The following is a 20,081-nucleotide window of genomic DNA, read 5'->3' as shown; positions in this document are numbered from 1 at the left end:
AAACTTTATTACTGTGGGTGTGGGTAGGCCCTACTGTTAGTTATATAAACACATAATATACAAATAAACTTTATTACTGACAGTTGCTTCTCAACGTTTATATTAATTAATAATTATAAAAAATATAAACGTCGTAGTGGTGTATCGTTACATGTACTTTTCTATTTCCATCGACTATGACAGTGACAGTTTTAACAAAGTATTAAATCGCAAATGTTTACTGTATTTAGTGGTATATTATTTACAGGCCTATAAAACATGAAAACATATTTCGTTACTGATTGGATAAATAATATATTTAAAAATTGTTTCTCTTGGTACCCATCCTCTTCGCCATCTCTCAACCCTATTGTTATATACAAAACACAAATTGGGTTTGTTTAAATGAGTCCAAATCAAAAATGTTGTGACAAGTTTCTCTTTCGGAAATAATTCCCAGGGTACTAATTTTAGTTGACTACATACATCATCGTGTCTATTTATTCGTTTCTGTAAACGACAATGTATTATATTATTCCTGCGGTACGTACATTTAAAAAAAAACAGATTTTTAAAATACGCTGAAATTACTGTGTATTCGAGAACCGTCTAGTAATACTAATACTGCTTAGTGTACTATATAACGTAGTTACACACATTTGAACGATATTAGTAATATCGTTCAAATGTGTGTAAGTATTGTTAGTGTGCAGATAATATGATTCAATAATTATAATCTAGTATGTTTTGGTAAATTTCAATCGTGTAAACATTGCCTTATATAGCCGCATTTATAACGTTATAAATGCGGCTATTAATTAATTTATATTATTAACAATGATAATTTAATCAACTCAATAATTAATATGAGTTTCACCAATATTTAATATCAAATATTCATAACTAAAAAAAACATTTCTAATTCCTTTTTTTTTTGTCTAATTGATTTTTTTGTCCAATACCTTTTTTATAAACTTAATTAATAATTTTTATAAAACATTTCTTCTCATTGACTAGGAATATGTTTCGGTTTTTGATAAGTAGGTGTGTTAAAAAAACAAAAAATTAATGTTTCATATTCGTTGAATTCAATCAAAAAATTGACTACTCGATAGAGCAGTCACTTTTTTCAACACATGAAATATTCTTACTATCCATCTCATAAACATTTTGTTATAAACTTTATCAAATTTATATTACTATTGATGATTTTTTTCCTTTAGTTGTATTTTCCACCGTGATTATTTATTATTATTTATATTATATTCTTGTCTTATATTTATTTGAGCTTGATTGTCAATATGCTGTGTTGTGTCAATGGTCAAGGGTAAATTTTTAAAGAAGGTAAATAAATAAGAGTTTGTTAACTAATATTGTTACGCGATTTTGTTTTTTAAGAAGGTAAATATGGAATGTATATCAAATGGTTAACAAGGCCAACCGACCGACATAGTGAGCTGTAGAGTCGCGTTTGCACGCGACTAAACACGTAAAATTAAACAGCAATAGTAAAATAGCATTCTATACCCATTATATGGTATTTTTATTTAGGTAAATATTTAAAAAATAGGTCTACTTAATTAATTCCATTGTTCTCTAAAAGTTCAAAATAAAACAAATTTGATCTGAAACTGTGGGATTTTAATTATTCTGTGATATTCACATTGCTACAAAGATAACCATATATGGTATACCTATTAGAACAATCTTCGGGTAAGTGTGTTCAGACTCCAGATAAATACGTTACGATTCACACACACCCAACATACGTTACTTAGTAGGTTACTCAATCCCAAAAATTAAGACAATTAGATTTAGAAGCACGTATATTCCATTATTTTATTTGAAACCTTATACCACTACAAATTGTTATGTTATTTTTATTCATTCAACCATTTTCGTTATAGAATTATATCGTATATCCTATTACAACGTTGAGTGATTTTATGCAAATTAAGGTGACTAAGCCAACGTCACTGCAAATGATCATATACTAACATCGTTTTATTTTCTAAAACACATGCCATTTAAACAACTGAATTCGAATTACTAAAGGAAATAAAGGATCAATCTAAAACAAATTCGTGTGAAAACAGGTCAGTTTTGGACGATAATTACTTAGGACTTGATCGTTTATTTGATTCAGACGAGAAAAGTGGAGATTGTTTACAAACCTAATTTAAGGAAAGATGAGTGGAGACCACTTTTCGACATATTACATGATAGACTAGGAACTACATTATTAGACTATTCCGCATTATTATTTGGCAAGTAATAACGATTTATAGTGTATGAGAGGGACATAACAAATCGTTTACAGAATTCTATTGAATTTTGATATAATTCTACTAAATGTAAATTCTACTATGTAAAAGTACATATAAACAAATTTGTTTATCTAATATATGTTTGATATTTGGAAAAACCAATAATACAAAAATTGTTTAATGCATCATGCATGTATGACGTATTTTGCTATGGTCCGTGTATTTAGTGTTATTCTCATCAACTTGAAAACGATACAATACAATGAAGGACAATGCATACTTCACAGTCATCAGTCAAATAATAAAGTATTTTTCATATTGCTTAGCTACAGTGAATTTTGTGTTGTTCTTTTTTCGGAACTACACAATTGCGAATTTTAAAAAGCCATTCGTGTTTTTGAGTACGTCACGAAGACAAATAATGAAAACATTTTAAATCAAATATTGTTCTTGTTATAGAAAATAAGAGGGTACAAATCTTAGATCGCAAAAATGGATAAACAAGGTCTAAATTACTTGAATGGATATAGTGAATCTTTCAAGCGAAGTTTTAACTTGCGAGTTTTAGCAGACGATACCGAGATTAAAAATACTTACAAAACTGCTGAGCAAAAAGGAAACGCACCTTTTAAAAGAACTAAGGTTCTTATTTTGGGTGATTATGGTGCCGGAAAAACATCGACTTGCAGGCGTTTACAAGGAAAAGATTTTCGACCAGAAGAGCCTAGTACAATTGGAATAGAAACAAACACCGTTGAGGCGAAAGTCAGTGATGTTAATAGTAAATGGCGTGAGGTGACAAACACTCCACTAGAAGATTATGAAAGTTCAGCAGCGTGGTGGACTGTTTCATGCGTGCTTAAACAAAGAAAAAATAAGGTTCCGAATGCTCGTGGTTTGTCTGATAACAATATACGAGTATCGATCAGAAAAGTCATGGAAGACACATGTTATTTAATGTTGTATATCATTCCTTTTACTGCTATACTATGTTTCGGTGGGCTTACATTCGGTTTTGGGCCAGTCGTGTGGTTATACACCGGCTGCATTATGGCAATATGTGATATTCACACTGCTTATCGCTTGGTTGTGGATTCTCTGTGTGGATGGTGCTCGTAGATAGTGTAACAACACTAAATGAACAATTCGAAAATGTACTAAGCATAGACTTATGGATTTACACAACAGCTGTTACGGTCGTTTTCATGTATGGAATTGGTTCGTTCCTTATCGGTGTGCTTGTCAGTGCAGGTAGTAGAACTGGTATCTGTGTAGCATTGTGCTTTATGGTACATCCAAGACAAACTTCAATTGAAGACTTTTTAGAAAAACTGTCTTTTATTGAAAATATAGTATACTTTAAATTTGTAATTTCTGTCTGTATTGTAACAGCAATATTTAGGAGCATTCACACCAAAATATTTTCACTTAGTCGAAGGAAGTTGATTATTATATTATTGATTAACTTAATTTGTATCATTACAGCAATATATTATTTCGGAAGTAATAATTTTATCGAAATTTGCATTTCGTTTTGCTTTATTGCGATTGCTTTTTCTATAACCTGTGGAATTATATTAGGAAGAACAATTGTAGCTTATGGGTATGTGCCTGAAAATTACTTTATTAAGAAATCTTTTGGATTTTTAGCTGGGATATGTTTAGCCACGCTGTGTGGTTGGGAATTTGAAAATGTAAAGAATTTAATTATTTTAAATGATGGCCATTCAACGTCAAATTATTTATTTAACTTGTTTTTATTTTTTGCGCCAATTACTGGGTTTATTATCTACGAGTTATTATCTTATGTTAAAGTAAAAACTACATCATCAATACCATTAAAGCAAATCAGGAAATCAATTAAAGCAGAAGTGCGTAACGAATGTTACATTGACGCCAGACTAAGTTTATGGGATTTTGCGGGACAAGAAATGTACTATAATACACACCATCTGTTTAGGCCAAAGCAAGGAGTATACTTGGTTGTTTTCAACGCTGTAGAAGCGATTTCTAATCCTGATAGACACATTAAACGGCTACAATTCTGGTTACAATCTATTGCTATGCATGTTGATATTGAGAATGTTGTAGTGTTTCTTGTAGGAACAAGAAGAGGAAGTGTACGTGATGGAAATGCGTTTTCTACGTTTGATAAATATGTAAATGCACATATTTATAAAAGGTTTTCAAGATTGCTTACTTTTCATCCAAGTGGACGACTTTGCTTTTTTATTGAAAACTCATTTAATGTTGATAAGGAGCTTTACCTTTTGCGAGAAAGTATATATAATGAAGTTACAAAATTAAGATACTTTCTTGAAAAATATTCTGTAAAATATCTACTATTTAAAGAAACGATAACTGGATTTTGTCATAGACAGTGCGTTATTGCGAGTATCAAAGATATTGAAAACGAATTAAAGTTAACAAGCACCATATTTATGAAATATGAAGTGCGTCAACTTCTGAATTTCTTTAATAAATCTGGAGACATTATTTACAATGAACTTGATGAAGTACTTCAGAATTATGCTGTTTGTTATCCTCAGGTATTAATAGACATTCTGACATTATTAGTGAATGTACCTGAACCACACAAAAGAAACAGAGCCGTGTCTGATCTTTGGCAGAGATTACAAGAAACTGGGATTGTTGATAGTAGACTGATGGAACACATTTGCCAAGACAAAAGAATTTGGAGAGTTTATCCTTTAGTAATTAAGTACTTGGTTGGAACACAGTTGATGTTTCCACTTACAATAACTAATCAAGTTGATCAAGTTGGAACATTTTGTCTTCCTTGCAGATTGCCCAAAATTTATTTGGAACAATTTGAATTTAATTATAGTGAACATATTTCTGACGTATTTTATTTCGATTTTGGTGAAGTTCTACAAGAATTTATATTTCTTCGACTTCTTGCAAAATGCTGCCAGGAGAAAGAGTTTGATTGGGTTAAGATATATTACAACTGTGCCCAATTCAGAGCGAGTGAAACATGTTTGTTTCAAATAAACTCTAAAACAATTTCTTCGGGCAGTGTTTTGTTATATGATAGAAATCTCATCAAACTGTTAGTGTCTAAAGAAATCCCGAGTCAATCTGTTAATATATTACAGAAACTGCACACTTTCATTGAAGAAATAATTTTACAGACATTTAATCAGGATTACTTTCATGATCAGCATGTTTGTGGTCCAGTATGTGAAATATGTAGTTCATTGAATGGAACGATGTGTTTGGTGAATCTTGCTTCATTAAGTAACGATGTATCTGCATTGAAGGAATACAGGGTAGATCAATACCACACAGTTTATCGTGAAGGAAAGGTAATTTGGTTTTATGATTTTTCTATTAGCAATGAAAATGTAAAGCCATATTGCATTGAATCAATTATATTGTATAATTCATTGTGCATACAAAGGTAAAACAATAATTTGTGAATTTTTATTTTATACTAATTTAATTTTTAAATGCTTTAATTTTCCAGTTTCGTTTTACCTGCAGTCGACCAATAACCTAGGCAATAATGATCTCGTACCTCAGAAAGTGAACTCATACCACTGTTTTAAAGACGTTATCTTGTATGCGGTCAGTTATACCATATGTAATATAAATCCTAATGCAAATTACTGAAAAATGGCAATGATGTGGGTATCAATAGAGATACAAAATAAAATAAACAAAAAGATAAATAGAAAACAGCCAGAAAATTAGCAGAGCTTTCAGGCAACACTAGCCCTTCTTCAATGCAAGTTAGAGTCATTGGACAACATTGAGTATATGAAGCAGACAGGCGCTCCATGAGTGGACTGGGACGAAAATAAGAACAAAGGAGGCACAGGCTGGTGAATAGAGGGTGGAGAGAGTAAGAGTAGAAAACAATGTTATGTAATATCGTTATTTTTAACACTTTTTTTTATTGGTTATCAATATTATCTTGTATAAGTAAATGGATTCATTTTGCACTATATTTTGATTTTTCATTACACATGACTTTCACCTTGAAAATTAGGATAGTAAAATAGACTTAACATCACTAATTATCTATTTTTAAACTAACAATTATTCATTCAAATAAAACTGAAAAATAAACAATTAAACAAAATTAATATAATTTTAATTAGATGTATAATAATGTAAAATGTTTTTTTTTTTGTGTATTTATATAATTATTTTTCTCACTTTGTTCTTTTTTTAAATTGTTTTACCTTTTCCACTTCTCACGATTTTAAATATATGGACCCAATTGGATAAATCGGCCACCTAATTGTCGACTTAATGGGTATGAAATAAACTGAATACCGACCGATATTGTTTATTTTAAAAGTACTATAGTACTATTTAAAGGTACGAACTATATAAAAGGATAATGAATAGACGTTTAAATTTTTTGAAAACAAAAACAGCCAATGAAATCGAAGAGAAATAGAATCAAACAAGGAATAGCTCCATTTACTGTATGTACATCATACATGATTTTCTACAATCAACTTTCATTCGATATCACTCTGCATTTAGACAACTATTCCATGCTGGTCCTAAATTTTGGAAAGATATTTCTAACCAAAGTATAAGTAAACCATCCGTGAAAATCTTTCAAATGTACCTGATCTCTGAATACGGTGATTATTACTAATATTTACGAAACGATAACTATACTGTCTGCTGTAGACGCGGAACTGTTTCAACGATAGCAATATAGGCTATATAAACCATGAATTAACAAATGAAGCAGCATATGTTGGCACCAGAAAACTTACATAAAGACTAGCATATAGGATGGAAACTCTTCTCTCCGGCTTTTCAAGTTTTTATCTTTTTACTTCAAACTGTGTTTTATCATTTTGTATTCTACCTTTCCCGATGTTTTGCTAAAAGACGCATTATTAATGAAACATGGTGTAAATTTACCAGCGGTTTTGAGCGCATCATGTATCTTCACTTATTGCTACAAAAAATGTTAAATATAATGTATTTACTAAAATTGCAAATTTAATCAGAATAAAAGGACGTTCACTCTATCTATTCACTCAATAATATGCACTGTTACAGTCACTAACGTCATTTTCAACATTGGGTACAGCTTGTTAATGTACACATATAAAAGCTAGTATTTTACTAAAAACATTACTTAGGCTTGTATGTTATTACTTAGACCGGTGAGTTTAGGTACGCTATGTTTTATTATTACAGTATTTGACTATAAAAAATTACATACGGTACGATAGGCCTACATTCGGGCAGTAGGCCTAGTTTGAGTGAAGATGTGAGATTAAAATGTCAAATTTAAAGTATCGATAAATTGTTAATTTTTTTATTCTTACGAATAAGAAATGGAGAGAAAGAGAAAGAGAAAGAAATCATTCAACGTTTATATAGTTGAGTTCTCAAATATAGTAGTCTTAAATATAGTACTATCCATTATTTCAAGGAAGTATTATGCATCAATAGTACAAGAAGAGAGGATATGTTTTTTGTAACTCAGTATCGATAAAGCAACTTGAAGGATAAAAAAACATATTAGTTCGATACGTTACTTTCGATACATTGCTTTCAATACAGCAGGACTGAGTCCTAATTTAGAGTCTTCGTACTGAGTGTGGAGAGTAGGGTTGAGAATCAAATCAAAAGTACGTATACTTACATTATATAAATGTATATAATAGATATATAATAGATTCATCTGATGGATAGATTGTAGGCCTACTAAGTAGACATCTGATATATTATGTAAGAATCAAACATTACAAAAGGGGGTGTTAAAAACATATTTATTCAATCTATGTTTGCTGAAATAAGTAATAACAATAATATTTGATACAATTATACTGATTACAATTTCTCCGCAATGTTCTTCGATGATTTATTTACAGATAGTTTTTTAATTATGAAAACATTTTTTCACTAGTTAATTGTATACACAGCATTTGAAAGAAGACATGTGTACCTTTCAAACAATGTATTATTTGCCAACAAATATCAATCTACTAATTCAAAATGGCATTTAAAAATGGTCAATTTTGAACTTCAATGTGCTGTAGCCTGTTTTTGTGTGACCTCAACCTATATAGGCATGCAACATTCTTCCACAATCTGTTGATTCGCGTCAACCAATCAAAGGGAGAGAATCCAAAATCGTTCAACAATGAGCCCTCATAGACTCTCTTTTTCCAGATGTTTTTTGAGTCCAGCAGCTGGGACCTATAAATTATAGTCGAGTTTACAAATTCGCAAAACTGTCAGCCTTAGATACTAAAGCTACCGCTATGAAACAGCTTATTAACGAATATGTCCTCCTGGGACATAGCTGGCTAAAGCACCTAATACAACATTTTAATTTGATCTACAATCCCAATGAGAGCAGTTATGCCAGTTCAGTTGGCATCTTCCATTATAAAGGGGGTCAGTCATTATGAATCTCAGATGATACATTTTAGGTACATTAGGTTCAAGTTATAGGACCCCTCCCTACCTTGCACTCTCTTAAAAACCTGGTTCCATGGAAGTCATATCCCAGGGGGTATTAGGTATGTTCTGGTTGGGAGGTTGATGCTAGGCCTTACTATTTTTACATTTTTTTTAATTGCACAAGATATTCAAACATTGATAAAACAATAAACACCACCTGGTACATACAGTATGAAATCAGGGACTGCTGACTCTTGTAGTTACAGTAATCTTATTTACTTTACATTAGCACTGAACAATTTTTCTCTGTATATTTTATATTATGGTTTGTTGATAAAATAAAAAAATGAAATGAAATGAAATCAGAGCCTGACATAAATTTGAGATAGTTGTAAAATCATCAGACAGATATCATAAAATGAGAAGTTTCTGATAAATAAATATAAATTGCATCATGAGTATGATACTATAGTACGATTTTTATGGTATCTTGTTTATATCATGACTGGTTAACTCTTTATATTGATAAATATTTGTTAGCATTGTATTTTAATGTGAGCGATTGTGCCTGACCTGAATTTCCGCAAGGACCAAAACAATCTGAATGTGAATCTGAAACAAGGAAGTTATAATGACTCACCGACCCGGAACCGCGTACGGTTGAACAAGGGAGGTGAAAAAATAACCTCCCAGGTTGAACATTTACCGCCAGTTTTCCATTGTGCTCGTGTCGTCAACATTAAGCATCATTTATATATAGATACATATCAAGGGATCTGGACAATACAATAGTAACACAGTAAGTATGAAGATATCACCCGATTGTCGCTCAGATAGTAGGAACTACTAATGTTAACTAATTTGACACTTGACAATTATTAAGTGATATTTACAATTATTTTATATAGCATAAGAGTTGATGCTACTCAGCCAAGTTATAGTTCAATAAGAACGAACGAAACATAGAACGAAATGTAATGAATGACCATTGCCAGACAATTTTAGTAGTGAGGGTGCCTGCCAGACCCCCATTTCAGGAGGGCAAAAATTGAGCTAGATCAGCTTAAAAGTTAGCCCTCTAAAACTGGTGGAAAAATGTTCAATAAACTCATAACTATCATGAATGACCATTGCCAGACATTTTAAGTGGTGGATTGTGCCCGCCAGACCCTGTCAAACACCCCACCCCACAAAAAATGAGCTAGATCAGCTGAAAAGTTAACCCCATGAAATCTTTTGCAAATTGTTTGACATAGAGCGAAATGTAATGAATGACCATTGCCAGACCATTTTAGTGGTGGGAGGTGCCTGCCAGACCCCCATTTCAGGAGGGCAAAAATTGAGCTAGATCAGCTTAAAAGTTAGCCCTCTAAAACTGGTGGGAAAATGTTCAATAAACTTATAACTATCATGAATGATCATTGCCAGACAAGGTTTTCAACGGATTTTCGACCGGAAAGTCGAAAACAAGTTAAAATGTCCATATCTTTTAGGATATGGACATTTTAACTTGTTTATTGACATGTTTCTGGTACCAAAATATTCAGAACATACTTATTTATAATTTATATTTGCTCTAATGGAACATTTTGGCCAAAAATGCCCGGAAATTATATTTCTCGCATTTTTTTACCTTTAAAATTGATATGTTGTATCTTGGTAAGGAATGACTGTAGAAGTAAATGATGGCTCAAATTGTTGGGAATGTTGATTGTAATGAGACATTAGGTCACAAAATTAATGAACAAACGTAATGGTTATTGACCTTAAACTTTCATCTCAGTAGCATTTCCATATCTCGGCAACTATGGGCTCTAAATACTGAGATCCACAATAATAGGCTTTCCCGCATTGTTCAAACAACTCCACCATACTCACAATAAATACAAAAAGTGAGGTTCTTGCAGCCAATATACTCTACTACTTGTTCCTTTATGACACTAACATAAAATAAAAGGAAAAAACACATTTTCTACCAACTCATGAACGAAAGCCCCAACCGTTTCACTTGTACTTACGCAGCAATCAGAGTGTTCAAATATAAATGTCCTATTGCAGACGTTCAGGAGCTACAAATAAAATTCCAAATGAAGCCACTAATTAATACTAATAGAACACAATGATGTAGTCTGCAACAAGTGGATTATGCACTGAATGGTCATCCGAGGAGCGGGTATTGCTAAACCCCGCAAACCTCCAAAAAAACATAGCAAACCCCATCGAACCAACATAAAAGTGATGGAATCACCCACTGGGTATATCCATGTAAAAAAATATTAAATTTCCACTGTTAACCACTTATTTTTGGGGTAAAACATCTTTTTTTAGTCAAAATTGATTGCTAAACCCCGCAAACCTAAAAAAAAAACCCACCGAACCAACATAAAAGTGATTTTTTGATCAAAAATAATTGCTAAACCTCGACTAAAAAATGATGTTTTATCCCCAAAATAAGTAGTTAACAGTAGAAATTTAATATTTTTTTACATGGATATACCCAGTGGGTCGTACACTACATGATTCAATCACTTTTATGTTGGTTCGGTGTGGTTTGCTATGTTTTTTTGTAGGTTTGCGGGGTTTAGCAATACCCCGAGGAGCTACACATTATAGTCCTCAATATGTACCTCACTAAAGCTCTGTATACAATCAATTAGTTTGACAAAAAGTGCAATGTGTCTAAATATGGTAGTAATATTCCCAATATGGTAGTGATATGACATCATCATTTCCATATATGGGCACATCACATTAAAGTTTGATAGTGTAGACAGAGCTTAAGACCGAAGCAATGATTCTCAGCTGGAATGAAGAGATTGATGGTGCACACCTACCCTACATCATTAACCTAAAGCAGAAAGAAAAAAAAACACCAAGCAATTGGGGGTATCTTCAACTTTGGAAATCACGAGACATTTTGACTGAAAATTACTACACCTACATTATGACCTATGACTTTAATTTTCACATCGATAAATGCTGTTCATAGAAATACAATTTTAAACTCTAATTGTGTATACTATTTAGTAACGAAATATTATATGAGGCGCAGACGTACACCTGCTGGACCTCGCGGATTTGTCCCGCTTAATTGCTGATTTTACCGGATTTTGTTCAGTTTTGTGCTTTTTTTGTGGAACTGTTCTGATGTTTGTATACATGTTTAGTGGAATTTTGATAACTTTTGTGTTTTTGAGGTGTTTTGATGTCTTTTTGATTGAACATAATCGTAGGCCGCATTGGATCGATTGGCTTTCGATCGTGTAGATCATTCTGTACTTATTCGTAAAATGATTGATATTGGTGTTAGACGATCCATTATTCCCACCGTCTGCAGCTTTCTTACTAACCGTACTATCAACACCAAACACAACAATTTAGTTTCTTCTATTGCCCAAACTACTTGCGGCGTCCCTCAAGGAACTAAATTAGGCCCCATTCTTTTCCTCATCCTCATTATGATGCTTGTTTAGAAAGCTGCAGACGGTGGAAATACGTGGATGATTTAACTTTAAGTGAGATGAATAGAATTGGTGATAATTCAAATATGCAGTCTTTACTAGATGACTTTAACGAATGGAGTAACAATAATAACATGTTACCTAAGCCCTCCAAGTGCAATTCTATGCAAATTAGTTTTCTTCGTCGTGATGTTCCTCCTCCCAATTTCTCCATTAATGGTGTTGATCTTGAGGTGGTTGGTCATATGAAACTCCTAGGTGTTACTATTAGTAATGACTTAAGATGACTTCGAGAAAATTGTTCACATTATGCACTCTAAAAAAGGCCAATGCTCCAATGAATGACCTTATTAATGTTTACTTAGCTTATATTAGACCTTTGTTAGAATATGCTTGTCCTGTGTGGCATGGTTACCTAACTGGGGAGAAGTCTCGTGCTATTGAGAGAATCCAGAAACGTGCTCTTCGAATAATACTAGGGACTGATCACATGTATGAAGAGGCGTGCGAGATCGTCGGTCTCCCATCGATTGCGACGAGGAGGGTGGGTCTGGTGTTGTCTTTTAGTGAGAAACTTCTTGCCTCTGACATATTTCGGAATATGCTCCCTCATTGTCGTGAATTTGATGTCGGCCTTCGGTCTCGCCCCCTCCTTCGTATTCCGTTTGTCAGAACTGAGCGATTTAAGAAATCACCTGTTCCTACTATGGCTTGACTGTTAAATGAAGTTAATGTTTTGTAATGTTATTTTGATAATCTGCTTTTTTAAATATTTTATATTTTACCTGTTTTTATCATGATTGTACGACTACTTTTCAGCTGATCTAGCCTATTTTTTGTGGTATGGGGTGTTTGACGGGGTCTGGCGGGCACAATCCACCACTTAAAATGTCTGGCAATGGTCATTCATGATAGTTATGAGTATATTGAACATTTTCCCACCAGTTTTAGAGGGTTAACTTTTAAGCTGATCTAGCTCAATTTTGGCCCTCCTGAAATGGGGGTCTGGCAGGCACCCCCACCACTAAAATTGTCTGGCAATGTCATTCATTACATTTCGCTGTATGTCAAACAATTTACAAAAGATTTCATGGGGTTAACTTTTCAGCTGATCTAGCTCATTTTTTGTTGGGTGGGGTGTTTGACAGGGTCTGGCGGGCACAATCCACCACTTAAAATGTCTGACAATGATAGTTATGAGTTTATTGAACATTTTCCCACCGGTTTTAATTATTATGTTAAAATGGCATATTATTAAATAAATAATATAATAGATTGATCATGTTGTTGATTTATTGCATAGCGCCGCGAACGACCATACCGTTGTAAAATAATTGCTATAGTGTATTATATATAAAAGTTAAAGGTTATTATTAATAAGTGAATTATACGAAATATAAATGTATATTCTGAAACCTTTGGGCCATAACTTGTATATCTACGGTCAGTCGTTATTGAGATATAGCACATCAAAGTCAAAAGTACAAAAATGGCATTCCGGTCATTTGTTGTCAAAATATTTCATTAAAGTGAATATAAATATGTATTTTCTCAGTATTTAGAGCTCAATTATAAATCTCAACCACAGTAATACTACCAAAATCTATTAAAAAACTTTTCAGTTAGTTCTACTAAACTATTTTTCAAGTTAGCTGATCTGTCTGCTTGGGGTGGTTGTTCAATACTAGGAGGCATGTTTTACAAGGTGAGCTTGAACCGCCTAAAATGGCGGTCTGGCAGGCATCCCCACCACTAAAATGGTCTGGCAATGGTCATTCATTACATTTTGGTCTATGTCAAACATTTACAAAAGATTTCATGAGGTTAACTTTTCAGCTGATTTAAATCATTTTTGGGTGGGGGGGGGGGGGGGGGGGAGGGGGATGATGTTTGACGGGGTCTGGCGGGCACAATCCACCACTTAAAATGTCTGGCAACGGTCATTCATGATAGTTATGAGTTTATTGAACATTTTCCCACCAGTTTTAGAGGGTTAACTTTTAAGCTGATCTAGCTCAATTTTGGCCCTCCGGAAATGGGGGTCTGGCAGGCATCCCCCACCACTAAAATTGTCTGGCAATGGTCATTCATTACACTTCGTTCTATGGCAAACAATTTACAAAAGATTTCATGGGGTTAACTTTTCAGCTGATCTAGCTCATTTTTTTTACTCTTTACAATGTTCCTCCTAGCCACACCCACAAAAATAAACGCGCCAGACTGTCATTTCCATACATCGATATGTACATAGATAATTGCCACATGCATAGACATTGGTTAACTTTCCAGCTAGGTTGACCCCTCTGGGCTCCTGGTCTAACAGGAGAGTCAGCAAAAGGTAAAACATTAGGTTTAGTTTAGAATATCATTAACCTTTTTCGGACCTAGGCCCTCATCCAAAAATTCCTGGAACCGCCATTATGTACCGTTGAACTCATGTAATTGTAAGCTATTTTCTATTTGAAATTTGATATAAGTTGAAAGCTAATTCTCAAGAAAAGTTTTATACTTTGATCCGAAAAAACTTTCACCTTTCATAAATGATGCGACAAATTCACAAAGGTAAAAAACAGCATTAAGTAAGTTATGTAAACAATAGTACACAATTTACCCGGGAATTGAAGAGGTACCTCTATTATTAAAGTAAACTTTTGCGTGCCTCGATGATGCCGTGAAAAATCAAACATAAAACAAGATGTAAAAAAGCGAAATTACGTACCTGTAGGCCTACAGTAATACTAGAAAATGTAAATACAATTTGATAACCTATTGTAAATAGAGAGATATTTGATGTTAGATTGTTTGCTATATTTACAATGTATAGACCTACAACCAATGAACTCGTTAAGAAATGTAATATGACTATAGGCCTATAGCGCGCGATATTTTGTTTATAGGTTTTAGATTCTCAAAATTGCCAATTAAATTATGTAAATGTTACAAAAAGGCACGCAGATTCTTCGACGACAATAGGCCCTAGGCCGTTTTCCGTACGTTTTTGTTACTTTGTAAAAATATGATTTCCTTATTTGTTTTCAATTTTCATTTAAAGCGGTGATTGCCTTTTATAGAAATGTTGTTCAAAGTGCAATGCCTTCAAGTCATAACCCTACTGCTGTTCTCTGAACACTACGAGTTTTATATTGTATACATATCGGTATCTTTATTTCCATAAAACATCAAAATATATTAGTAGAAACTAGTAAGTATATATTTGTCTTCAATGTTAACTCATGTTTAGCTTTTAATGTTATAAAACTGTTTATATTAATATTTCTATTATTTGGTAAATTGAATATGATACACAATTATTTTATATAGCATAAGAATTGATGCTACACAAACAAGTTAGAAACAGTCCGATTAAAGATGGAACAACAAGGATTGGATTACTTGAGAGGATGTGCTGAATCTTTCAAGCGAAGTTTTAACATGCGAGTTTTAGCAGAAGATACTGCGATTAAAGAAGCTTACAAAACGGCTCAAGAAAGAGGAAAAGTACCTTTTAACAGAACTAAGGTTCTTATTCTGGGTGATCATGGTGCTGGGAAAACCTCGACTTGCAGGCGTTTACAGGGAAAGGATTTTCGCCCTGAAGAGCCTAGTACAGTAGGAATAGAAACAAACACTGTTGAGGCGAAGGTTAGTGATGTTAATAGTAAATGGTGCGAGGTGACAAGCACTCCATTAGAAGACTATGAAAGTTCAGCAGCGTGGTGGACAGTATCACGTGTGCTTAAACAGGGTAAAAATAAGTTACCAAAGGCACGTAATGAATCTGTAAATGTTGCAAATATGTCGACGATCCGAAAAATATTTGAGGACATAAGTTACATGCTGTTTCATCTTATTCCTATGACTGTAATTTTCTGTTTTGGTGGACTTACGTTCGGGTTCGGACCGGTTGCATGGTTATACATCATTTGTCTTTCGGTATTTTGTGATTTTCACAGTGCCTATCGCTTTGGTTGTGGATACACTATATGTATGGTACTCATAGACAGTGCTACACAATTAAATGAACAATTTGCTCAGCAACCTGTCATTGAGTTAAATATATGGCTTTATATGACTGCTGTTATAGTTGTTTCCATGTATGGATTGGGTTCGTTCCTTGTTGGTGTGCTTATGAGCGCAGGTGGAAGGACTGGTATTTGCGTTGCTTTTTGTCTCATGGTACATCCAAAACAGACTGTTATTTCTATTGACATTTTTTTAGAAAAAATATCATTCATATACAATATAATATATATTGAGTTTATAATTTCTGCAATTATTTTAATAGTCATTTTTAGACGTATGCATATCAAAATATTTTCACTTAGTCGAAAAAAGTTGATCTTTGTATTTATACTAAATATAATGCTTATAACAACAGCAATATATTTAGGAAGGCATAATTTCGTTGACATATTCACGTTTTTTTGCTTTATTTCATTCGTGTTTTTTGTAATTTGTGGACTTTTTTTAGGAAGGCAATTTGTGGCCTATGGGTATTTCCCTGAACAATACCTTTTTAAAAAGGTTATTGGGTTTATTTCCGGAATATATATTGGCAGAATGTGTGGTTGGGATTTTGACAATTTTAATTATCTAACTATCTCAGAGGACGACCATAACCTTCCAAGATATTTGCTTAAAGTTGTGTCATTTTTTGCACCAATTTTGTGTTTTATTATCTACGAGTGGCATTCCTACATGAAAGTAAAAACTACGTCATCAATACCAATTGTGCATATCAGAAAATCAATGAAAGCAGATATGCGAAACGAATGTTACATTGACGCCAGACTCAGTTTATGGGATTTTGCAGGACAAGAAATGTACTATAATACACACCACCTATTTATGCCAAAGCAAGGCGTATACTTGGTTGTTTTCAACGCTGTAGAAGCGATTTCTAATCCTGGTAGACACATTAAACGGCTACAATTCTGGTTACAATCTATTGCTATGCATGTTGATATTGAGAATGTTATAGTGTTTCTTGTAGGAACTAGAAGAGAAAGTGTACGTGATGCAAATGCGTTTTCTACTTTTGAGAAATTTGTAAATGTACATCTTTACAAAAGGTTTTCAAGATTGCTTGCTTTTCATCCAAGTGGACGACTTTGCTTTTTCATTGAAAACTCAATAAATGTTGATAAAGAGCTTAAACTCTTACGAAAAAATATATATAACGAAGTTACGAGATTGAAATACTTTTGTGAGATGTTTTCTGTAAATTACCTATTATTTAAAAACACGTTAAATGGATTTCGTTATAGACAGTGTGTTATTGCAAGTATAAAAGATATTGAAAATGAATTAAAGTTAACAAGCAAAATCTATGTGACATATGAGGTGCGCCAACTATTGAATTTTTTTGATAAATCTGGAGATATCATATACAATGAACTTGATGAACTACTTCAGAATTATGTTGTTTGTGATCCTCAGGTATTAATAGACATTCTGAAATTATTAGTGAATGTACCTGAACCACACAAAAGAAACAGAGCCGTGTCTGATCTTTGGCAGAGATTACTGGAAACCGGAATTGTAGACAGTAGACTATTGGAACATATTTGTCGAATGAAAGGAATTTGGAGAGTTTATCCTTACGTTATTCAGTACTTGGTGGGAACACAGTTAATGTTTCCACTTACAATAACTAATCCAGTTGATCAAGTTGGAACATTTTGTCTTCCTTGCAAATTGCCCAACATTGATTTACAGAAATGTGAATCTAATTATATTGATCATACTTCTGATATATTTTATTTCGATTTTGGTGAAATGTTACTGGAGTTTGTATTTCTTCGACTTGTTGCAAAATGCTGCAATGTGTTCGATTGGAATAACATTTTTTATAACTGTGCACGGTTCAGAGCAAGTGAAACATGTTTTTTTCAAATAAACACTGAAACAGTTTCTTCGGGAAGTATTTTCTTATATGATAGAAATATCATCAAACTTTCAGTGTCTAAAGAAATTCCAAGTCAATCACTAAATATCTTACAGAAAATTCTTACTTCGATTGAAGAAATAATCCAACAGACATTTAACCCGGATTACTTTCATGATCAGTATGTTTGTGGTCCAGTATGTGAAAGATGTAGTTCATTGGAGGGAACGATGTGTTTGGTAAATTTGGTTGCAATAAGTAACGATGTATCTGCATTGAATGAATACAGAGTAGATGCATATCACAAAGTGTATCGTAAACCAGAGGTAAATATATTTATTTTAATTTGTACATATTTGGATTTTGATTTTTGTTTTCTGTAGTGAGATGTAAAGCCATATTCAATAATGATAGAAGTCTGTTTTTGTTTGTTAAGTGAAAATAGACATTTCATTTTACGTGAAAGGAAATGTTTGAAAAAACACAGTTTTTTTGTTTCAGCAACGTGTTCACTCTCTTTAACATAATTGCAATGCACTATATAGTTTCACTACTGTTATACTGTACGAGGAAATCAACATTTACGTACTTATTCCATAATATTTGAAAGTTATTCGTTGTACTTGACGTCATAAATTTTTTTGTTTTTTAATAAATTAATATGGCAATATGGCTAATATTATGAATGCAACACTGTTGTTCAGTGATAACACGCATGGGGACGCATGTGATACAGAAGATTGTTCTCTTGACATAACCAAACAACGTTCCGACTTCCTTCTGACTACTGCGCATACACTGCTTTTCAGGCGCTCTTCCAGAAACATTTCATCCAGTTTACACAATTTATAATGTTTATTTTAGCCTAACTTGGTTTTAAAATGTTTTCATTTCGCAGTTTAGTTTTACATGCAGTAGACCGATAACCACTAGACAAGTTGCATACAATAAAGTTTATTCAGCAGATGGGTAGCTGGACTCTATCACTAAAATTGCGATTGTGTATACACGTACTTATCTTATGTATTCGATCAGTTGTATATAATGTAGAGAAGGAGAACTTTCAAGACATTTGCTTAAAGTTTTTGTTATTTGTTGCATGCACTGATTTTGGGTTTATTACGTACGAGTGGCATTCTTACATACAAAAACTACGTCATCAATACCAATAGTGCATATCAGAAAATCAATGAAAGCAGTTTATGAGATTTTGCAGGACAAGAAATGTACTATAATACACACTATCTGTTTATGCCAAAGAAATTAGGCGTATACTATACTTTAAACGACTACAACTCTAGTCATAGACAGTGTGTCATTGCGAATATGAAAGAAATTGAAAATGAAAGTTGAAAAGCAATGTTTTTGTGAATAATGAAATTTGTCAACTTCTGAATTTCTTTGATAAATCTGGAGATACCATATACAATGAACTTAATGAACTACTTCAGAATTATGTTGTTTGTGATCCTCATGTAATAATAATAGAGATTCTGAAATTAGAAGTGAATGTACATAAACCACACAAAAGAACAGAAACAGAGCCGTGTCGAGAATTGTAGACTATTGGAACACACTTGCCGAATGAAAGGAATTTGGATTCGGTATTTGCAAATTGCACAAAATTGATTCACAACAATTTGAAATTTATTATATTGATTAGTAAAAATAATAATAATAATAACTAGATTTAATTCGTCACTATGACGAATTATAGGTTATATGCATTGATTTAAATAAAGATAATTGATTTTTAAAAGATATATTGATTGATTGTTTTTCTCAGAATCTTTAATTATTTATAATATATGATAGGACCTTGCTAACGCGAATACAATAGCCGGTATCACAATCCGATCAAAGATCCCTCTGCGTATAATGTCATAAACCACATTTGTTGTTACATAATAATAAAGACATAAGTTACTTTTTATCTAGATTTCATTATAAATCATGTGTATAATCTATACACTAAGAAATAAATTTGAACAAACGATACGGATAATAAAAAAAAATCTTATTTCGTTTCCCAAGGTGAGACTAGATCTCGGTACCTTGAATGCCATAGACACGAGC

The sequence above is a fragment of the Antedon bifida genome, chromosome 10, assembly GCF_963402885.1.
Source record: "Antedon bifida chromosome 10, ecAntBifi1.1, whole genome shotgun sequence".
NCBI classification, from domain to species: Eukaryota; Metazoa; Echinodermata; class Crinoidea; order Comatulida; family Antedonidae; genus Antedon; species Antedon bifida.
The sequence above is the reverse complement of the archived record's forward strand: the minus strand, read 5'-3'. Positions refer to the sequence as shown.